The sequence below is a fragment of the Lutra lutra genome, chromosome 11 (assembly GCF_902655055.1).
Source record: "Lutra lutra chromosome 11, mLutLut1.2, whole genome shotgun sequence".
In the NCBI taxonomy this organism is placed as follows: domain Eukaryota; kingdom Metazoa; phylum Chordata; class Mammalia; order Carnivora; family Mustelidae; genus Lutra; species Lutra lutra.
Window position 1 is genome coordinate 99828053 of NC_062288.1, and position 15107 is coordinate 99843159.

The 15107-nt window shown below is 39.5% G+C and overlaps 1 protein-coding gene and 1 pseudogene across 2 annotated transcripts in view; one reads left to right on the forward strand and one right to left on the reverse strand.

Annotated features, from left to right (window-relative positions):
• Positions 1 to 15107, forward strand: part of CNTNAP2 (contactin associated protein 2) — a 1959883-nt gene that overhangs the window by 184359 nt on the left and 1760417 nt on the right. The window lies entirely within an intron of this gene.
• LOC125080830 (KAT8 regulatory NSL complex subunit 2-like) lies at positions 12451 to 13661 on the reverse strand (annotated as a pseudogene).

The following is a 15107-nucleotide window of genomic DNA, read 5'->3' on the forward strand; positions in this document are numbered from 1 at the left end:
CAAAAGGCAATTTAGAATTTTTAAATTATCAATTAATATAGGAAATTAGATGTTTCATTCTTTTCATCCTAGAACTATTGCTTATCTTTGAAAGCTTAGGAGAAAGACCATGTTTCAGACCAATCACAGTTTTTGTGCCTATCTATACATAATTGGTAAATAGGAATAAATGCCTTAAAATATTTATTGAGGGGCACCTGGGTAGCTCAGTGGGTTAAGCCTCTGCCTTTGGCTCAGGTCATGATCTCCGGGTCCTGGGATCGAGCCCCTCATCTGGTGCTCTGCTCAGCAGGGAGCCTGCTCCCCCACCCTCCCTGGCCTGCCTCTCTGCCTACTTATGATCTCTGTCTGTCAAATAAATAAATAAAATCTTTAAAAAAGTGAGAAATTTAAAAGCAAACAAAATTGGGATTTTTAAGATTTTTTTCAAAAATGTATTTAGAGAGAGAGAACGCAAGCAGGGTTAGGGTTAGGGGACAGGGAGAGAGAATCTCAAGCAGACTCTCTGCTCAGCTTGGACCCTGATGCAGGACTTGATCTCACGACCTTGAGATCATGACCTGAGCCCAAATCAGGGGCTGGTCACTCAACTGACTACACCACCCAGGCATCCCAGAAATAATGTTTTTATAAATTGTGCAAGTAATTCTTCTGTTGAAATTAGGGACAATATTAATGAGAATTCTTATATATTTTTGTAGTTTTCAAAACATCACTTCTATGGATACCTAACCATAAAAAAGCCATAAATGGCTAAAAATATAGGAAGGGAGGGGTTGGAGAAGGAGAAGATGCTATTTTACAAAATCTGAAGATCAATGTTTTCCTGCTATTTAAAGGTCAAACTCTAAGAACTGTTTCCTTTACAATAATTCTTCCTTGTACGTTACCCATGTTTTGAAGAAAATGTTTTTGGGTGACGATGCTTCTGTCACCGTAGCCATGGATCAGTCAGACCCTGCATTCTAACTTGTCTTAACTTGACTGCAAATTCCAGTAGGTTATCTCCACCAAAGTAAATTGTCCCTGCAGTGGCAAATATCTGACATCCTAAGTGATCGTTTGGAAAAGTAGAAGTCTTTTTCTAAGGAAAAAATTTATTGAAATAAAATTAGTCCGTTATATGTGTCTAGAACTGACAGATCAAACACACCTGTTCATACAAGGCTGGTGTCTCTTAATTTACCGCATTTTCCTTTGGAGTAGCACTTCCTAGAGCTTTACGTTTGGCCTCACAGTTAAACAACCGATTCCAATAGTTAAGTATCTTAAGAGCATTTAGAAAAAAGACAATGAAGTTACTAAAGATCGGAGTAAAAAATAATATCCATATTAGAAATGTGAGAGTCTGGCATTAATTTGAAAAAGAGATGCTAGAATAGTCTGGAGAATGAGATGTATGAACATTGTAATGCAAGGTCAGTGGACAGCTGGCTCTCCATTTTTATGAACACTACTAAGTAGAGCGGATTGCAAATTTAGCAGGGACTTTTCTTTCTTTCTTTTTTTTTTTTTTCCCCAGTGAAAAGCTCTTTAAGTATATATTGTTAAGGGAGGAAGGCAAATATTCTTTCTAAGTGGATTCGTGGAGTTGTGCCTCCCTGAGATGGGCTTGGTATAGGGACGAGATGGTAAAAGAGGGAATTGATAAATATTCCAGTAATGGTGCTCTCCTTTTTTTTTGATGGCATATGCCTCACGTGTTCTGATCAGTGTGGATTTTTTTCTTACTGTCTTTTGTAGGATTCAACAGGTTAAATGAAAGTATGGGATCTGGCCAAAGGGCGTTTTTCTTAAGGCATGTTAATGTCCTTTTGGATTAATTATACGAGGTTGGCTGAAAGCACCTGGTAAGACCGTTAGGAGTCATCGTGATGCTGACATTCCTTTCCAGTTTCGATACTCCAGTGCTTCCCCACTGTCTTTCTCGCACAAGATGCTATGCCGAAGAGAGAACTCACAGATAGACACATAGACACACATGTACTCATGCCTACACCCACACACAACCTGAGAAGGCTGAAATACTAAAAGTCACACAGTTTGTTAATGACAAGGCCAGCATGATGCCTTAGAACCATTCATTTGTTTTTCCTACTTCACTACACTTTGAATCAGCAATTTCAGTCATCACCACTTTTTACACCAGTTTCACAGAATGTCCTCTAATTACAATGTGAACAAAGAGGAAATGGAAAGAAAATGACATTTTGCTTTAGATACTAAACACATTCAAAGAGGAAATGAAACTCTTTCCTAGTGGTGCGGCTGAGAACGAGGAGGAACAGATGTCAAACCCATACCAGTCACAACTTAAAAACAAGCCTTATTTAGTTGACGATGCCATGTAGCACCCATGGATAATGAGTGAATTCGTATATACTGAGTCCTGACTAAGAGCTCTGCACTGTTCTGCTTCTATAACAATAAGATAAAAGCACTATTCTCATGGGGGTCAGGGGGAGTGTGTAGGGAGCTGGGCAAAAATATTAATGCAAGATGCAGATAAAAAGGGATATAGTCATGGAAAAGACTACAAAGACAACATGAGTTCAACCAGAGGACTGACAACCACTCATTTTTGTAATGGTAGATTGAAAAGGTTTTTATTTGTTTGTTTCTGTGGAGCTCCTTCTAAGCAAGGAGGGGGGGATGCCTTAGCACAAAGAACCATGATTAGAATGGTGGGAAGGGGAGGAGTCTGGTGGTCCTCCAGTAGGCAAGATGGTATATTATGGAGCTCTTTGGCCCATCCAAAGGAAAGCTAGTAGAATACAGTTAGGAATCCAGACTCAACTAAAACCTGCCTTATTTCAAACTTTTTGAATGCTATTATAACAAAAGATGGGTGGGAAGAAAAAAAAAAAAAAAAAAGATTTCAGAGCTAGAAATGAAACAGGATAAATGTCCAGGCAGAGACAGAGGCAAGGAGAAAGCCAAGAGCACTGGGCAGTTATTACTCATATAAATCAGCCTCGCCATAGTCCTGGACTCTCAGCTGGTCAAGAGCTTGAACCAGATGCTAGCATCAGAGCTTCCTGAAATCAAAAGTGCTGGTAAAGGTCATCTTATCAAGCTTCTGGATCTTTACTCCGTCATTCATCTTATGGGTCCCCTTGACTGGTAATGCTCTGGAATATTTTTCTTTTTTTTTCTGAACTGGCAATTCCTAGTTTTCTCAAACACACAAAATTATTTATCTCTACCAAATTTCCCATCAGCATCAGCTTTTCTTCTTTGTTTCATGGTAAAATACTGTAGGTCTACAACAGGAAATTCTTCTACCTTGAGCATCAGAGGTACTGCAAGTCTACCCCTGAAGCACTTATCACCAGATGGCGGCGTCTCTTCATGACTTTGGGAGAATAAACAGAGTTCTGTGGTCTTTCAGAGTTGGCTCAGTGATCTGGGTTAAGATGAGCTGTGACTACTAAAGCCGTAGACTTATTAGCAATATATAGTCTTTTTTCCACCCTGGCTCTTAATAGGTATGAAGCAAGAGAAATCTTGATTACAGCAAAACTAACACAATCTTAGTTAAAATTAAAACCAGCTAGGACTCTATATGTCCCTTCTAACAAATCCTTTGGTGTTCCTTCAGATGTTTAATTAATTGGTTCAGAAATTCTCTTTTCAAAACTTTTTCTGACATGTGTAGCTCTTTTCTCGTTCATGCTGTTAATTGTCACTGTATACATTAAAGTCACGCATCTTTGGAATCATATGTTTGTTTACACTTTCCTTTCAATATGTTAAAATTATCTGCTTTTTATCTGCTCTCATTAGGAATGTTAACAGATTGGTCTTTATATCTTGTATCATTAGCACCATGCAAAATAAATATTAACCAAAATAATGTTCTTTTCAATTTCTTCTTTTCGTGATTAAAAAGTTGCATTATGGGGGCACCTGGCTCAGTCACTTGAGCCTCCAACTCTGGGTTTCAGCGCAGATCATGATCCTAGCCTGAGATCAAGCCCCACACTGGGCTCCATGTTCTGCATGGAGTCTGCTTGAGATCCTCCCTCTTTCTCTGCCCCTACCACCACTTGCACACTTTTTATAAATAAATAAATAAATAAATAAATATCTTTTAAAAAATACATTATGATTTTCAAATATAAAAAAGTTGAATGATGGAATGAATTCTTATGTGTCCATTAATTAGTTTCAAAATAATCTTGTATTCATTCCACCTACCTTAATTTTGTTGTTGCTTTGATAGAGAGTTTTCAAATATGGCTGAGGTTAAAATAATAGTATATTAGTTTTCTATTGCTGCATAACAAAATGACATAAAGCCTGGACATTTAGTCAGAGGATTTACCTGATTAGGTCAGGCCCATACAAGATGATTTCCCTCTTGATAAATTCAGAGTCAATTACTGAGGGTTCTATATTATATCCAAAAACTCTCTTCATCTTTGCCAAACTCTATTTGCCAGAATTGAATTCCAGTTTCTTTCAGCACTCTAGGTAAGGTGCTAGAAATAGGGATTACGCACAGGAGTCTCAGGGGTAGGGATCATGGAACCCATCTTAAAATTCTGTGTACTATACATGGGCTAACTCAGCAACAGCCTTTTACTCCTAATAGTATTACTCATTTCTATTTTTTATTTTAATTTCTTGAACTACATGTGACATAACAAAGAAGGAAAGATTAAAAAATTAAGTATACTTTCATGGTCACAGAACCAGGAACTGGTAGACTTGGGGCTCCAGTAAAGAATTCCAAAGTCCATATTTTGAACCAGTTTTGGGGGTTTTGCTTTGTTTTACATCCTGTTAATGGTATGTTCTTTGTTTTTCCATATATGTTGTGAGGTATTCATTATGTAACAGTATTACAGTTTTTCAACTGAAATATTTTATTTTTAGTTTTTGTATAAATATAGCTAGAATTAAAAGAAATACTAAACAAAATTATAATTTTTAATAATTTTTAAAATCTTCCTTTCAGGGGCACCTGGGTGGCTCAGTGGGTTAAAGCCTCTGCCTTAGGCTCAGGTCATGATCCCAAGGTCCTGGGATCAAGCCCCACATTGGGCTCTCAGCTCAGCGGGGAGCCTGCTTCCTCCTCTCTCTCTGCCTGCCTCTCTGCCTACTTGTGATCTCTCTCTGTCAAATAAATAAATAAAATCTTTAAAAAAAAAATCTTTCTTTCAGAATGGTCTCCTATAGATTTTGCATATTTTTCCCATAATACTGTAATTGGTTTAAAAACATTGAAACCGATTCTTAAATAATTAACTTTTTAGTCTGTGTCCTTGTGCCTTTTGCTGTCTTAAATATGTAGACTCTCCAATCTTTCAAAGGAGGTTTGATTTTTACAAATGAATCTAGAACTCATTAAGAACAGCTATGTTAGATGAAATATATAATCAAGATGAGTAATAGTTTTTTTTTCCCCCTCAAAACTACTTCATCATCATTAAAGTGTGGTTAACTCATATAGTGCCATAAAGAGTATGTATAATCTGTAAAATGTCTATAAAACCATCCTCATCTTTGAGGGACTAATTAAAAATAATGACAACTGAAATCAAAGAAAAAATCTACATGATCTTCTCAAACTTTTGATAAATGTAATTCTCCCATATGAGAAATATTTTAATAATTTATGATGTTTGCATTTTATTTGCAAATCTTACTTGAATTACACTGTGCATAATTTACTGTTTTTCCAAAATTCAATTTTTTCTCCAAAGCCTTGAAAGATCAAGACAAATGTCTAATCTCTACTAATTCTCAAATTGTGTCACAAATTCATGTAATAAATAAATGTTCTTCATGTTAATTTTTTGAGATCAGTGTTTTTATTTAAATTTATTTTTTGAAAAGATATAATTTATTTGTTTGAGAGAGTGAGAAAGAGAGAGCAGTGGGGCAGGCGGGAGGGGGGGTGTTGGTCAAAGGGAGAGGGAGAAGCAGACTTCCCGCTGAGCAGGAAGGCTGATGAGGGACTTGATCCCAGGACCCTGGGATCATGACCTGAGCCGAAGGCAGACACTCAACTGACTGAGCCACCCAGGATCCCCTTAAATTTATTTTTTAGCCACCATCCTCAAACTAACAATTTATCTAAATGCATCAAATCGCTGACCCCTTCAAAAATTTCATTGGTTTTAGGAATAATTTTCACTTCATATTTTAAGTGAGGTTTTTTCCCTTATCTTCTGAAAAGTTTTTCTTTTTCTTTGCCAATCAAATACTCTTTATTTAATTTTTTTCTCTATAAGCTTTGTGCAGGTCTATGTGTATATTCCATTAAAAGAAATTAAACTTAACACAAATCTAGTATTACTTCTTTCCTCTAAAGTTCTTCTATCCCAGAAGACTCAGCAAAGAACTTCCACAAATTATCACATCTTCCATTTATCATTTGCATCTTTGTCTTCATACTTGGATGTTTTTCTACTTGCTATTGAAGGATATCCCTGTGCTCAGTGACTGCTTCGTCCCTTCTTTGTTCCCTTACAAGGCACTATAGTTCAGGTCCTCCCTCTCAGTGTCTCTCTAGGGGAAAATTCTGTCAGCATATATACTTTTCTTTTTTTTTTCAGTAGGCACAGGTTGTAAGCATGAAGTCACCTCATCTTCAACATAATGAGAACCAAAACATGCTTGACTCCAATCTTGGGTAATATATTTTCTCATTTCTCTGAGACATTTACAGCAAACCTTCTCAAAAGACTCCTTGCTACTTGGGGTTTTAATTCTTCCTCTTTCATTTGAAAAAAATCACTCTAATCTTTTATTCTCAGCTTTCTACAAAATTGTTCTTGTCAATGCCACAGGTATTAATGCTTCCTCCTCATTGCTAAGTCCAATATTGAATTCTCCGGTCTCCTCTTTCTTGACCCATCAGCAGGGCTTGACGTGACTGAATATTTCTTCACCCTTGAAACACCTTCTGCACGTGGCTTCAAGCAGTGCTCGCTTCCCTTCTTGAGAATAGATCACTCCTTATCCTTTTCTGGCATTCATAGCCTCTGATTGTTGAAATACAATACTTCTCAATCTTTGGGTCTCTCCTCTATCTACATCCATAGATCCTGTACAGTTTTGTTTTCAAAATCATGCATATGTTGATGAGTTCCCAAATTTTTATTTCTGTTCCTGACCTCTCTTGAAAAGTTCAGACTTCTATCCCAACTAAAAATGTGATACCACCACTTATAGAGATGTCTAGTAGGCTTTTTATTATTAAAATGTTCAAATCAAAGATCTTTGTTCTTTAAAAATCTGCCCATTCACAGTGCTTGCCATATTGGTTCAGACCAGTGCCATCCCTTCTGTTCTACAGGTTCTAAATATCCACATTCACACCACCCTTTCTCTACCCTGAAGAGGTAGCTGCCACTTAGCCCCTTCACGGACACTACCTGGACCGATACGTGAACGCCTCTTCTCCGTAATATTTCCATCGTCTCCACGGTAATCTTCCTGCTTCCGTCCCAGCCATTTCTCATTTCACTCTGTTGCAAACAGCAGACACAGTGATCCTTCATACACCAAGTGTTAGATCAGGTCCTGTTTTTCCAAGAACTTACCAATGGCGGTCTGTTACACTCAGGGTAAAAGCCAAAGCTCTCGCAGTGAAAACATGATAAAGTTTCTCAAAACCTGAATAAAAATAATACCCATGTTCAAATGTGAAAGTCTGGCATTAATTAGTGTGAAAAGAGAGGCTAGAATACCTGGAGGATATTATATGTGAGCACTGTAATGCAAGGTCCAGGAACAGCTGGTTCTCCGTTTTTAATGGTGACCACTACTAATTGGAATGGATTTAAAATTTAGCAAAGACAGAGAGAGTCAATTATCATATGATTTCACTTATTTGTGGAGTATAACAAATAACATGGAGGACAAGGGGAGTTAGAGAGGAGAAGGGAGTTGGGGGAAATTGGAAGGGGAGGTGAACCATGAGAGACTATGGACTCTGAAAAACAATCTGAGGGGTTTGAAGGGCCAGGGGGGTGGGAGGTTGGGAACCAGGTGGTGGGTATTGGAGAGGGCACGGACTTCGTGGAGCACTGGGTATGGTGCAAAAACAAGGAATACTGTTATGCTGAAAAAAAAAAATTAGCAAAGACTCTGTCGGAAGTGTAGATTGTTAAGGGAGGCAGACAAACATTTGTTCTAGGCGGCTGTGTGGAGTTTTGCCTCAGTGAGATGGACTATGTAAATGGACGAGAAGGTTCATTTAAGTATATAAGCCAAGGGCACATGGGTGGCTCAGTCGATTAAGTGTCTGTCTTTGACTCAGGTCATGATCTCAGGGTCCTGAGATCAGGCTCCCTACCCGGTGGGCTGCCTGCTTCTCCCTCTCCCTCTGCTGCTCCCCGTGCTTATGGTCCTCTGTCCCACCCCCTCTCCCTTTCTCTCCCTCTCTCAAGTAAAATAAATGAATAAAATAAATAAAGTCTTAGAAAAATTTAAAAAAAGAGTAGAAACCAAAGCCCTCGCAGTGACCTACAAGGTTCTACCTGTCTGATGACATCTTGCAGTAAGTCCTCTGACACAGTCACTCAACTCTGCCCCGAAGGGATTTCTAACTATTCCACAAACATATTTCTGTTCCATTTTCTGTTTCCTCTGCCTAGATCACCTTTCCCACTACTATCTGCACGAATACCTCCCTCAACTCCTTCACGTCCTTGCTCAAATATCATCCGTGGTATATTCCCTGATTAATATTTAAAATCGCTAGCCCTCCATGGGGCACCGGGATGGTGCAATTGGTTGAACATTGAACTCTTGGTTTCCCCTCAGGTGACCATTTCAGAGCGGTGGGATTGAGCCTCATGTCCCACTCTGTGCTCTGAGAAGAGTCTGCTTGAGATTCTCTCTCTCTCTCCCCACCCCGCCTACCCCCCGCCTGCTAACATTTTCTCTCTCTCTCTCAAATAAATAAATCTAAATAAATAAATATATAAATAAAATGGCTAGCCCCCTGCCCTGCCCCTGCCAGCCTGACTTGGCCCATTCTCTACTCTAGGTTTATTCAGTTTTTCCCCACCGCCAAAGCATGTATGTTTTAAGTATATGTGTATTATCTATCTGGCCCCCATTAGGCAGGAACTTTATTTGTTTCATCTACTACTGCATATCTATTGCTTAAGACATTAAGTCTCATATATTAAATCCTAAGTAAATATGTGTTGAATGAGTTTATATTGATCACGTGTTTTAGTGCCTATGCAAAGAATATGCAGGTGTTTATTTACCAAACTGCTGGCATCCCAACTAGCTGGCAACCCTGAAAAGTCGTTCTGCAAAAATATGTTTCTTTTCATAGTTACAAGCCACACAGGAACTTAGTGCCCGCTTTCCTCGGGAATGTTTTTGTGAATTGGTGTGTGCAAGGATGAAAATTCATTAATCAGTTTAACCATTTTTGCATATTTGCACAAAACACGCGGGCTGGGTTTCAAGTATTCATTCACCAGTTACTTCGCGCGCTGATTTGCTGTGATAATTCTGGCGGAGTGTAATAATGCACTGTCAGCCTCTTTGCTGTCCTGAAAGTTTTTATCAGAATTTTCTGATGGTGTCTTCCCACTGAGGCATTTTGAAAATTTTCTTACATTACAACTAAGCAGGGCAGCCCGACTACTTACTCAGCAGTCTGCATGTCACTCGTAGGGTATATACTCATACACCTAAAATAAAAATTTTGTAGCTGCCTTGGGGTAGAGGAATGTATTGCAACCTGTTAGGTTATTGTGATTTATTTAAATAATTGTAATAAGAAAATGATAGACTCTTTTTTATAGGATAGTCATAATTATTGGTGTCTGTGAATGAGAAAATAAACACCAAGAGAAAGTTTACTTAAATTGATTTACAATTTAAATGATACTTTATTAATTACAACACCAATTGCAGTATTTAAAAACATTGCTATCATAACTGCTAATATTTATTCACATCAGCTACCTTGGGCTAAGCCCTTTGCATATACTGCTACTTTAGCTGAGGACATTGACTTTGGCCTAGAAGTTCAGTAACTGGGCTGGGGGTAATGCAGTTAGTTATGGCGGAACCAGAATATGGACTCACATCTGTCTGTCTCCAAAGTCCTGACTTCTAACCATGCCAGAGAGAAAAAGGCAAGGAGAGGGAAGGTTGGTTACCACCTAGAAGCACTGATGCTATGACCCTAGACCAGGTGAGAATATTTGTGAAAAATACTCATTCTCGGGGAGCCTGGATGGCTCGGTCAGTTAAGCACCTGCCTTCGGCTCAGGTCGTGAGCTGAGGGTCCTGGGATCGAGCCCCACATCAGGGTCCCTGCTCAGTGAGGAGTCTGCTTCTCCCTCTCCCTCTGCTGCTCCCCCTGCTTTGTGCTCTCTCACTCTATCTCTGTCAAATAAATAAGTAAAATCTTTAAAAAAAAATACTTGTTCTTCAGGTAAGTTCTGGTGCTGGTTGAGGCATAGTTAGGCACAGTACAATAACCCTGCTCTGTTTGTCTCCACATTTACGTTGCTGTTTTTGCTGAGGAAAGATTGATGCTAGAGGTCAGAAAAACCTGTTCTTGTCTGGTTTTTGTCACTTACTGGAGTTTTTACCACTGACCAGAGACGCATGGCTGTAAGTTTCAGATTATATGTGTAGACATAAGTGTAATGTTGCCCATTCGATCTACTTCTCAGGGCTTTCTAGATTTAAGTGAAACTGTACTTTATAATCTCTAAATATAAAGCATTCTAATTGTTAATATCATTGTAGCTATTGGCATATTTCATTCTTCAGTTCCTATTTTATTAGTCTTTTAAGGAATCACATGATGATCTTATGTTGAGTGGACAACCTGGTCTCTTTCTTAACAGATTCAATTTCAGATCATTAAGGAGGAGAAATTGAGCTGTGCCTTTGGGCATATTCTGGCTAAGTAAACAGTGGCAGGCTTTCAGTGGGGTAAGGAGGAAAACATGAGACACATCAGTGGCATAAATTTATATTTGGAAAAAGAAGGATCCACGGAATGGTGTAGCAAGAAGGACTGGAAATAGTCAAAGACTACAGTGTTGACTGTATGTGGCAATTTTGTTGCATATTCAATTGATAGGTATAAACTGGGTCTCAGAGGATGTGTGGGATTTCTAAAAATAAGTACAGTCAGAATGTGCTTATCGTCTTAAAATGTTTTCCTGCTTTATTCAAATTCCATATGCATCAAAACAAATAAACCTTGTTGTCAACCATGTGTTTTCTTTATCCACTTTTCAATTCCTCTTTATCTATAAAGAAGAAATCAGAAGGTAGTTTACATTGCATACTTAAACAAGATGATAATTTAAATATGCAAAAGCTTGATGTAAGCAATAGCCAAGTACATAGAAATTTATTTTTGTTTAATAGATTTATGTCTAATTAGCGGACCGATGGGGGGTAAGGCTAATAGTGGCAGATAACTGAAGTAAATGTTATTTAACAGCATGGGGTTCCAGGAACACAGGAGCAACCTTCTGGGCATTATATCATCCAAGCCCAGCAAGTCCCCCCATGGTGGCAGTACTGCATTATTTAAAATCATTTCATCATGTTCCTCATGAGTATTGGCCACCTTTCAAAACCCTCTCTGGTCCTGAGCTATGTAGGCCTGCTTTGTGATAATAAATCTCTCCTGTAATCTCTAAAACTCATGCAGATGATGTCTGGAGATTCCGTAAGAAAAGAAAGCAGAGGAATTCTGCGCCCTGTTTAATCCCTAATTAAATAAAATTAGATTGTAGAATTACATTACTTTACAGAGTCCACAATACCTTTATCGAACATCTTTTCATTTTACAGTTTATTTTTTGTTGTCTTATTCAAGCAGGGTTTTTGGACATTTTCATAACATTTTAACATTTAATAGAAACTATATACGTTAATTTTTTGTTATATCTTACATAAGATAGCCCCTACAGAAATTTACATTGGTTAGAAGCAAGATGGATGGTTAAGGAAAGCCCAGTCCTATGGGCTATTCTTAGAGGTTATATAGGTCAGGGTTCCGTGGGAGGGGGGTTTTCAGACCACCCAATCAGGGGAGAGGTGAAGAAAGGCTGAAACACAGGCGCAGGGTTCCATCAATATCCCAAGGGTACACATCTCTTAACCTAAACACCTATGTGGATTTGTTTCAAGACATGGGATTCCCATGACAAAGATGTCTCTTCCATGAGGCACAGTCCCAAATACCTTTTTAATCCCAGCAACTCTGGCAGGGATCACCTGTCTTTCTCTTCCTTGCAAAGAGTGGGAAGACATCCGCGACTTGTAGACACTACTGGTCCCCTCCCCCAAAATTTGGTTTATGTTTGACTGTATCAATCAATCGCCCAAACAACATAGTCTGAATTGCCCTTCGGTGAGAGATAGTGAGAAGTACTTGTTGAAATAATGGAAAATTCAAATCCTCTGTGGTCATATGGTTCCCAAAACAAATTATCAGCTGACAGAAGACAGTTCTGACTTCTCATTTGCAGTAGACACTCTACTTTGAGGCTGTGATTCAGAGGCTTTTTCAGAATTTGAGACCTCTGTGATCTGTACCCATCTCCAGCCATCCACCTTGGGCCCAGAATATCCACTAGACCTTCAGCTGTTTCTTTGACTAAATGATCTTCAAGGGTGAGTAAAGGATCCAAAAGCAAGGATGAAGGAGTGTACTGCAGACAGTCACCCAGAACATGTAAGTCCTGCTCGGGCTTAGACATCTGAGGAGGCAACTTCCGGTTGGCAGTGGGCAACAAGGATCTTGAGGGGCTTACAGGAACTGGTTTGTTGCTGGGTCCCCCTTTAGACTCCTGACAGCATTTAAAGAGAAGTTGATTTCTGTCCTGACAAATACGGGTAAGGCAGTGTCTGGTCATTGGAAGAGACTGACTGGAATGGTAACATCATCTACAAAGGCCAAGTGCCTCTGACTGAAACAAATCCTATGAGCCTGTTGGGCAGCACCATCTCTGACCAGCTGTCTGCATTCCTTCAGCTGGTTGTCTAATAAGGCTTCCCCTCCCCGGTGCTGATGATATTATGGACGACACTTTAGACACTTGAAGTTCTCTCATTCTTGGGCTAAATGTCTCTCTGGGCCAGTCAAGAGACTACTACCTGGAGCCTCATGTTCCACTTTGTGCTAAGGTAAAAAACGTGCTGAAGTCGATTAAACTGATCAATGTACAGAAATTGCAAATGAATTAGCTTCTCATGCATAATCCGGGCAACTGCTGCTGCTGTGTAGACAGCAGTATGTCCGGAATTTGTCCTGCTTCACTGTGGCTACTTCCGGCGATGGAGACCCCAGCTCTGTCTTAGCATAAGAGCTCCGCTGGCACAAGAGGGTGTCACCCTTGGGCCCTGAACTGGTCTTCATTTGAACATGAAATGCCCGGGCCTTCCTATGGGCATGTTCAGCCCTGAAAGACACCCCATCTTTCTTCTCAAGTTTTGGATCAGCCCTGCGAGATCTTTTCCCCTTCATCAGTATAGAAGTACACTGTGTGAAGCATGCACTCTTATCTTCAAGGATATGCTTGAGACGAGATTGCAAGCACGGACAATGAGGGAATGAACAAGACAGGGTCTCCTGAGGCCTTGGGCCCTGGGGTGATCCTCCCCCAACTGGCTGGCAAGATGTAGATCAGAATCCTGTTCATACCAAAGCCTCTGCCCCCGCACTGTGCTGGGCTGCTAGCCCTCTGGCCGTGCCGGCCGCTTCTCTCCAGCAGGTTTTAGCTCTCGGGCATGTTGTTAGTTGGTGGAGGGACAAACGGAAACACATGTTCATCAAACTAGTGCTCTTTGCACTTTTTTCATTCTCTCATCGGGTTTCTTGAGTTCTCCATTTTTTATGAGCATTGCTTTCATCTTTGTACAATGCAGTGACAAGGGGATATGAATGTCCTTGCTCTTATAGCAGAGTCAATAATTGGTCTCTTAACTGTGTATTTCGAACAAGAGAAATGACCCTTTCTAGCTGAAAGTCTCGATCGAGGAGACATACACACAATAACACAAACATGGGCACCTACTCACATGCGCACGTTATAGAATTTTGTAAAATTAAATGGTAATTTATTTTCTGGGCAGCTCTATCCTTTGACATCAGATGGATTATGTCTCAAAGTCTACATTCTTGTTTGAAAACCTCCCACAGGAGATTCCGGGATTGTACTCTGAGTTTATAGTTCTAACAGTCTGTGCCTTCAGAATGCGAGTTCCTGACATCTAACTGATAAGATGGTGGTTACCAACCTTTAGCCTGGAGCTGACAGAGCCTTGAATCTCTGTCTCCCCATCTCATCTCATTGTTGCTTACTAATTAATAGCCACAAGGTCTCACCGACATAACTGGCCTCCGGGTACCTCCCTCTTTATTTGGGGTGTGAAGAGGAGTTCACTTCCTGATCTCAACTCTGACCAGAGGAACATCCTATTCACATGGGAAAAAAAGTATACGAGAAGTGGAATGAATGGGAGGCCTGAATGAGCAAGGTCGTAGAACAATGCATTAAATATATCTAATGCCAGATTATTCCAAAAATAATTATAACCATGAATTTAGAAACTATGAATGAAGGATTTGAAGGGCATATTGTTTTCTTTTTAGGTGTTTGGATAACTTCAATAGAAGCTACCTTTAAAGCAAAGAACTAATGAAAGTCGATGCAAAGTATATTCCTTGACCTCTAATTTGAAAAAAAAAAGATTAAGTAATTATTAAAATAGGAAATTATGCAAAATGGGTAAATATAGCAATTTCTTTTTATTTCATTTATTTCATCATAGCTGCATAATTAGAGGTTCTCTATAGAGTTTGTATATGGGACTGAAATCAGTGATTCACACACAACATCGATTCCTGTGGTTTTTCAACTTTACTCGATCTTGTCAAGCTTCTCCTCGACGCTTTGAAGACATGCGTGCACGCGCACGTGCGCGCGCGCACACACACACACACACACACACACACACACACTCTTTTTAAAAATATTTTTTACTCTCAATGTTACCTTAAACTCCTAAGCATGACAACTTGGGAGCGTACTGTAAGTGACATTTCTCCAGGTCACTGCCTATGGCTACAGCTTCTGCACAGAAAG